This window comes from Hevea brasiliensis, chromosome 7, assembly GCF_030052815.1.
Source record: "Hevea brasiliensis isolate MT/VB/25A 57/8 chromosome 7, ASM3005281v1, whole genome shotgun sequence".
Taxonomy (NCBI): Eukaryota; Viridiplantae; Streptophyta; class Magnoliopsida; order Malpighiales; family Euphorbiaceae; genus Hevea; species Hevea brasiliensis.
In genome coordinates this window covers 7,376,182-7,384,897 of record NC_079499.1, presented here as the reverse complement: position 1 = coordinate 7,384,897, position 8,716 = coordinate 7,376,182, and the positions used below count along the sequence as shown (strand labels likewise).

At 31.6% G+C, this 8,716-nt stretch overlaps 1 pseudogene; it reads left to right on the top strand.

The window, feature by feature from the left end:
* Positions 1-3,866: 3,866 nt before the first annotated feature.
* Positions 3,867-8,421, top strand: LOC110663855 (probable sodium/metabolite cotransporter BASS3, chloroplastic; annotated as a pseudogene).
* The last annotated feature ends 295 nt before the right edge of the window (positions 8,422-8,716 follow it).

Here is an 8,716-nt window from a genome sequence, read left to right as displayed (position 1 = left end):
TTTCTCTGCTTTTATTACCTGCCATATTGGGTCTGATATGGTTTTCAAACACTGTTTAGCATATTTTGGAACAGTTGTCCATTTGTTTCTATTTTGCATGTTATTGATGTTGTGAAAAATTGATTGATGATTTCAATAGAATAAAAGTCCCATCACTAAGAGGGTTCAGACAGGACAAACTGGGTTGGACCGCCAGCTTTCTTAGGTAGTTCTGTGTGTGTTATAATGGTTCAAGAAACATTTATTTAACAACCAGGATGATCCATGTTTTAATACCTGTATTGTTATGATTAGATTTTTAATTTATTTGAATGTTCAGGCTTATGTGATCCCCAAACTATCTCACATGCATTAATAGCTAGGATGTTTTCACCGGTATGCATGGTAGTTGTCCTGTTTTCTCGGATGTTTGTTTTGGTCGGCACAGTTATGGCATTTGATGTGTCTAGGCTGCGCAAGCAGCCAAGCACATCTGTCAGTACCGTGTTAAGGGGGGAACTAGCATGACAACGGGCCTTTGTGATAGGAGTTATGCCAAATAACATTGGCATTGATTACATGTGCACTGTGTAACAATGCAATAATTGGTAATCATTCTACTTGTTCCATATAATCACTCCATTGTGCGTTGCTGCAAATGGAAATTTATGTGAATTAACCAGATTAATCAGCTTTTTTTTTTATCAATTTATGTCATTCGATTATGAGTAATCATACTAGACTAGATAAAATCCGTAATGAGAGTATTAGAGAAAAGGTAGGAGTGGTGCCAATTGAGTATAAGTTGAGAGAAAGTAGATTGAGATGATTTGCTCATGTGAAGCGTAGACATATGGAGGCTCCAGTTAGACAAGTATAGCACATTAGGTTAGAGAGTAAAAAGAAAAGGAGTAGACCTAAACTGATTTGGAGGAGAGTAGTATAACATGACTTAAAAGTATTGCACATTTTCGAAGATTTAACTCAAAATCGTTTAGAATGGAGAAAGAGAATCCGTATAGCTGACCCTAAATTCTTGGGATAAAGGCTTAGTTGAGTTGAATTGAGATGAGTTATGTCATCCGATCCTATAAAATCCCTTGCCCTACCAGCATAATTTTCAAATTCAAACTTGGAATCTCAAAGTTGAAATTTTCCATGTTAAAACCCTTGAGTTTGTACTTAAATCTGCCTTTACTCTTTGATGGAGAAGGTAGGGATTAAGTCAAATGCTCATCTCAAATACAAGTCATTTAATTTAATTTTGTCACCAGTTATTAGTTGAAATTATTTTACCAGAAATCGTCATTTATACCTTGCACACTCCAATGATATTGTTTTGGACTTGTTATTCTGTTATCTCTGTTTGAATACACAAGACCCCCTTTTTGTTTTGGGTGTATGTGAAGCATCCATTGTTAATCATTAATTATCAATCTGTTTTAATAATCAAATGATATTGGCCGAGTACCACAGTTTTGTGTATGCCCACACATGGGGAAAATCTACATCAAACTGGATGGATTTTTCTCCACACATTTTTTTGATAGCTTGGTCTAACTGGGGTGCAGATTGGCATTGCTGGTGCAGTTATTTTATCTCGCAGGTGCAGAACTACAAATCTTGATGGACCGGAAGTGCTAGTAAATTATACCTCCATACCTCATTGTTATTTTATCTCAACCACTTAATTTTAATTTGTTAAAATAAAATCTTTCAAATTTAATTTTATTTAAAAAAAATCTTTTTAATCTGCTATAACAAATTAATATATAAATTGTTATTTATTACTTTTAATTTTTATATAAGAGCTAAAATATTGTTAAAATATTATATATTAATAAAATATTATTTCAAATTTTAAAATTTATTATTATTTCAAATTATTACGAATTAAATTTTAATTAATAGTAAATAACATATATTTAATTAATAATGTTATTAATAAATTTAGTTAAACTAAAATCATTTTATCTGTGCTCTTTAATGATGTTACTTTGCCAGGTTTTTTAACTTAATATTTTTTGGTCATAGGTTAGATGTATGGGGTGTTTTCATTGACTTGTGCTAGATTGGATTTTTCAGGTTAAGTTTTTCTTGATGTTAATAAAATTATAATTTTAAAAAATAATTTTATTAATAATAATTATTATAAAAATAAGAAAGATAAAAAGAGATAAAAGGGTAATTATATTTTTTTAATCTAAAAATTTATTATTATAAATTAAAAATAATTTATGTTATAATAAAATTAAAATAAAAAAATATTTAAATAAATTAAAATTAAATAATTAAAATAAAATAATATGAAATGTTAATGCAATTGACTTGAGGGAGAGGTGAACTTTAATGACCTCACTTTGATTGGAGGAAAAAAAAAAAAAAAACTTACAGTCATTCACGGAATTTTGTGACAAATGCTCATAACATCAATTTGAAAGCATGGAGTCCCATGAGAGTGGTGCGGGACTATGAATATATTTTTTCCAAATAGATTGAACTTCTCCCTCCATTATTGGGCTTAGGAGTGTGCAATTAAACTCAAACAAGAAATCATATCAGATTAAATTTATTTTATTAATTTAATTTAATTTTTATATTAAAAATTATATTACAATTACACTAGATTCATATCAAATTAAAATTGAACTAAATAACATATATTTTTCAGCAATTATTACAATATTATATATATTCAATATAATTAATTAGAATATAAATAATTAAGATTATTATATTTATTAAATAATATATTTTTAATATTTAATTATTTATATATTTAATAATTAAAATTTACATAATTAATAAATAATTAAAATATATATCATATAATATATTATATATTAATAACTGATTACCAGTGCTACCTATAACCATTCCTAATAATATTGGCATAGAATTATTTTAAAATCAAAACTCAACCAAATCAAACTATAAAATAAAAAATTAAATTAAATTAAAAAAATAAATTCAATATATATACATATATCTGAATTATATATATATATATATATATATATATATATATATATATATATATATATATATATATATTTACACACACTCTTTAAAATGCAATCCCAAATCAACAGTGATTTGAGCACCTTTTTTTCTTTAATTAAAGTTTTTATTTTTTAAAATGATTCATTTTTCTTATAAGAGTGTTAGTACTACATAGATATTAAATCGTAATAAAATTTCTCAATTGAGAAGTGATATTTTTTTATTTAATTAATAAAAATTATATAATTTAAACTCCAAACACTTTAATTTTAGAATTGATAATGTTTTACATATATTTTTTTATTTATTTTTAATTTATTTATCCTCTTTAATAAATATATCACTTAATTTCATCTGATTTAAATCATTATCAGATTTATCAACTGACGATTGATATATTTTAATTTTTTAAATGAGTTAAAATGCATAAATATTTTATATAAAATTCAAACTTGAAATACTTTATTTTTAGGGTTGATATTATTTTAATTTTTTTATTTTTTAAATTATTTACTTTTTATTGTACAAAGTATTAATTCAACCATTAACTAATTCAATTTAAGAAATCAAATTATAATAAAATTTATCAATTGATAAGTGATATTTTAACTTTTTTTTCTTTAAGATATTTTTTTATAATTTTTTGATGTAAATTTTTTTTCTCAATTTTCTAGCATAATGTGAGATATTTTTTGCTTTTTTTTAATTTTTTTAATTCTTTAAAATTAAATTTTAAAATAATTAAACAACTTTTTTTTTAATTATTTTTTTACAATAATACTTAAAATATACTTTTCCGAAAAATTAATTTTCAGCGTCTCAATCTTAATAATAAACAAGACTTTAACATATAAAAGTAATAAAAATATTGTTAATTTTTTTAATATATATTTTATTATTATTTGATGACTCATATAAACACTCTAACTACAATCGATTGATGATATTTTTACTAATAACATGTATATTAAATATGAACATATTAATATTTAATATGTTCCCCCAACTCTACTAGCTCTCTTTCCCTCCTTCTCGACCTTTTGCGTCGCCGGAATCCGCCAGTCTCTAGCGTCCACACCACCACCTCTAACCCCCAGAAAACCCACAACAACCTATTATTACCTCTCCATTTCATCTATCTGTTTTCTCGAGAAAATTGAATGGCCTCAATCGCCTTTATATCTCCCGCACTTCCCATGACCACGGTACCAAACCTCTCAATCTTTGCAAAACCACCCAACTTTGTTTCTTTACATTGTTGTTCAGTTTCGAAGCGCACAGAGCCAAGCGCCTGCAACAATGGGGGATTGTTTACATTTGCGTGCTCCACGTCTCCCTTTATGGGGAGAGCTGGGTCGCAGAGAAGAGAAGGCAACATTTCTATTTTGTATTTTGGGATTAATCCTAATGACGTGGTTTCAAAGACAGATGCCTCTTAGGTACTTTCAGCAATGCTTCCTTTTGTGGTTGCTGCAACTGCTATTGCTGCTCTTGCCCAGCCATCAAATTTCACTTGGTGGGTTGTACGAATTTGTTGCTTCTCATTTTTTTCATTTTTAATTTTGATTCTCTTGAATGCAATCTTGACTAATTTTGATTTAAATTTGTGGTTATTTGGTTTAGTTATGTTGGGATTTCGGCTTGTGATGATTTCAGCTTCTTCCCTGTTCCTGGGTTGTTTGTTTGTTTGATTATTTCTTATCAGTTAAAATATTGGTTTTCCTAATACCAGTAACTAAACTATCAATATTAAACAATATTTGGTGTTTTGGGAAACTTCTAGACTGTTCTCTCTCTCTCTCTCTCTCTCTCTCTCTCTCTCTCTCTATATATATATATATATATATATATTTCAGTGTCTCTTGAATCATATGTTCTTGTGGTTTGATCTGATTATCGTCCTCTTTTGAATTTTTTTCTTTATGTTTTGTGGGAACTTGGCTGTCATGGCTGATTTCAATATTTTCTTTCTCATCTCTTCTTGTTTATAAATCTTCAAGCTTTCTGAAACGAATAGAATTTTAGATTTTTCTCATGGGCTTTGTGTCATATACATTTTTCTTTATCTGTAAGCTGTTTTGTAATATCTGATATGGTAATTTTTTTTTAATGTTAACTTTTCGAGTCGTTTGTTATTATTTTGTCTTTAAGGGAACGAGGAGAGTGCTTTTAAAATAAGGGATCAATTTTTAAGCGCCGCTTTGTTTGGGACTTCCCACAGGTGTATGATTTAAGTCTCAAGCGAGAGAGAGAGGGGTTGTGTTTAGTCCACTTCGCTTGTATTTTGCTTTCTGTTTAAACAGATGTCAGGGCAATTTTTTTTTTTTTTAATTTTTTGGTTCTCTTCAGGTATTGAGTTGTTCTTTCAAATTGACTTGGATATATAAGCACATAGTGTATTTTGGAAATTTATGGTTAACAAGGAGGAACATTGATTTTAAAACTTGTGAAGGGTATCTAAGGAGCTATACGCCCCAGCAGTGGGATCATGTTGTCAATTGGAATTAAACTTTCTATTAATGATTTTACTCTTGCATTTAAAAGTTACAATACCATAACTTGGCATTTCAGTCATTTTTTTTTTTCAAGTCCTGATTGTTATAGCTATTATAGCATTTCTATTATGCTCATTTTCCTTCTGTTGCAGAGCTTTACCACTGTCTGTTGGGTTTCTCACACAGTATGTGCTCAAACCGGCCCTGGGGGTATTAGTTGCAAAGGCATTTGGGATGTCTTAGATGTTCTACACAGGTTTTGTCCTCGCATCTTGTGTTGCAGGGGCTCAACTATCAAGCTATGCCAGTTTCTTGAGCAAAGGGGATGTGGCCATGAGCATTCTCCTTACGAGCTCTACCACAATTGCATCAGTGCTTTTCACGCCACTTTTAACTGGCCTCCTCATTGGCTCCGTTGTTCCAGTTGATGCTGTCGCCATTTCGAAGTCAATATTGCAGGTAATGACTCTGCTTGACAAAGTGATATATGTCTGAAGTGGTTTTCTCTTTTTATTTTTCACTGAAATTAATTAAGTAATACTATTTTTTTAAAGGTTGTTCTTGTTCCAGTCACCTTTGGCCTCTTGCTCAATACCTATGCGAAGCCAGTTGTAAATGTTATTCAGCCTGTGATGCCATTTGTTGCTATGATATGTACCTCAATTTGTATCGGTAGTAGGGGTGGCAATTCGGGTTGATGGATCGTGTTCGTGTTGTGTCAACACACGATACGAATACGATTAAGATCGATACGAACACGATATGATTAATAAATCGTGTCAAAAATTTAAACACGAACACGAACACGACCATTCTATTATATGGGTTACACGACACAACACGATTAATATTAATATTAAATTGTATTATGTGTATTCAACACGACACGACCAATTTAATACAAAATAACACATTTAACACGGTTTGATAGGACTTAACCTATTTAACACGCTATATAAGTGGGTTAATGTGTCATAGTAATGGGTAGTGAGTCACGAGTCAACACGTGACACGAATATTAAATGTGTCATAAACGTGTCAAGTCGAGTTAGCACGATTATAATCGTGTCATAAATGGGTCGGTACGAATTCGACATGAACACGAATAAGCCTAACCCAAACCCTATATTTTGGTGTCGTATTCATGTCGTGTTCGCAAGTCGTGTCTAAAATTGCTACCCCTAATTGTTAGCCTTCTAGCTATAAAAAGAAGTCATATTCTGTCTACAGAAGGTCTCAGATCAGTTCTTCCAGTTTTGGCATTTCGTACAGTTGCATTCTCCATTGGTTATTGGATTTCCAGAATTTCAGCTTTGAGGTCATTTCATACTTTGCATCCTGCACTATGCATTTTGAGGAAGGGTTTTGGCAAATATATAATGGGGTATGAATCAGCCTCCTTGCAAATGCCCTGTTTTTTGGACTTGGGTTCCTTGTATCAATCATGCAATAGTTGTTTGCAGTCATTCTAACTAATAGTAGTAAAAGCTCTTTGCTATGATATCTCCAGTCTCATGAACTCTGGGGACGGTTTTAAACTAGTAGGATTTGGAGACCCTATATTGCTCATTTAAATGTCATGCTGCCTCTAAGTGATAAAATTTTTTTATGAACATGGGTTGTTAGCGTCTAGTTAGAAGCCTATTGATGCCATGATATACTTCTGTGGCTGAATCCTATACTTGTCCAAGGAATGGGATGGGTCAAACTGTCCTAGCATTTTTTGGGGGTAGATAGTTGAAAATTGTTGCTGTATTTTCTACATGTTTGCTAGTACAAATGCTATCCCGAGGCATTAAATTCTAATGTATGTACTTTGGAGGTGTTATTTCTCTGACTTTTCATATGGTAGGCTATTATTCTGTTGCATATTCATTCCATTCCTACTGCTTATGATCAGCATGTTGTCATTCTGCACTTGCATTACCTGCTTCCTTCTGATTATTAACCCATGTCTTGGGAGTAATTCCAGTTCTCATGGAACTTATGAGAAGCTATCAAAGCTTTATCCTTATTGGTTGCCTATGCTTTATGCATTGTGCAGGTGTCTATTGAATTCCTTGTTGTTGAACTTGAAAGAAGTCGCCATTGCTCTTTCCTATTCTGGGGCCTTTCTTGCAACTCCACTGATTATTGGTTTTTTCAGTAGTCTAATGTGTATTTTTTTCCCAGCTTTCTTAAATTTTAACGTGCAATTATTCATTGCCTTCTTGGTTCTCCTCTGGTGAATGCATATTTGCTAGAAACTTATTTCCATTCCAAAGAGTTATTTTTTAAATAACTTAAGATGGATGATGATAAAACGCATGATTCTGTGATTAATTAATATTCCATCACATGTATAAACTTTTCTTTTAAAAATGACATGAACTAAAATGATTATTGTCACAGGCTAGATGAAGAAGTTAGCAGGACAATTTCATTGTGCACGGGAATGCAAAGCTCCACTTTGGCTGGCCTTCTGGCAACCCAGTTCCATTGGGACCACTCAGGCCGTCCCACCAGCATGCTCGGTAGTTGCCATGGCGACCATGGGACTTTCCCTTGCTTCTTTCTGGGGCAATGGTTCTCAGATAAGGGACCTGCCTTCCCACCTCTTGCCACATTTTGTTTCTACTGACGAGGCTTGGCACAACATTGGAGAACATTTTGAAGACAAAATGAAGCTAATTTATTACACCGAAAAAAACCATCAGCAGTGATTGCTGAACCATCATAACTAGTTGGATAACTTTACAGTATATAGAAGCAGAGGCAAAATATAGATAGCAGGAACGGTGGCTGTGCCTGGTGCTTTTATAGTAAGAAAAGATTTTTTCCCCAGTTGCACCTTAAATTGCTACTGTATATATTAGAGGCATATGATTATAAATTACAAGGTGCAGAGAATAGGAGTATCTGTGCTCGGCTGCTTGCCTAATGCCAAAATGAAGTTCTGTCCCTCCATCTCTCTCTCTCTCCTCCCCTCTTCCCCCTCCTATGCGTGTGTTCTTCTGTACCTTAAATCTGCAATTTTGAATTTTTGTCTGGTGGGGTTATATGAAGGAAATCAATTCAATGAGCAGCGACAGGAGATTGAAAAGGGGACTTTCTAACTAGATTGTTTTCTTATGTTCAAGAAGACAAAGTAGGCACTAAGAGCCTCTTCTCCTTGGTTTAATTGTTGGATATGACTCATAATTGACAGCTAATAATAGGTGATAATAAACATATCTAACTGTTAATATGTATATGTAAAA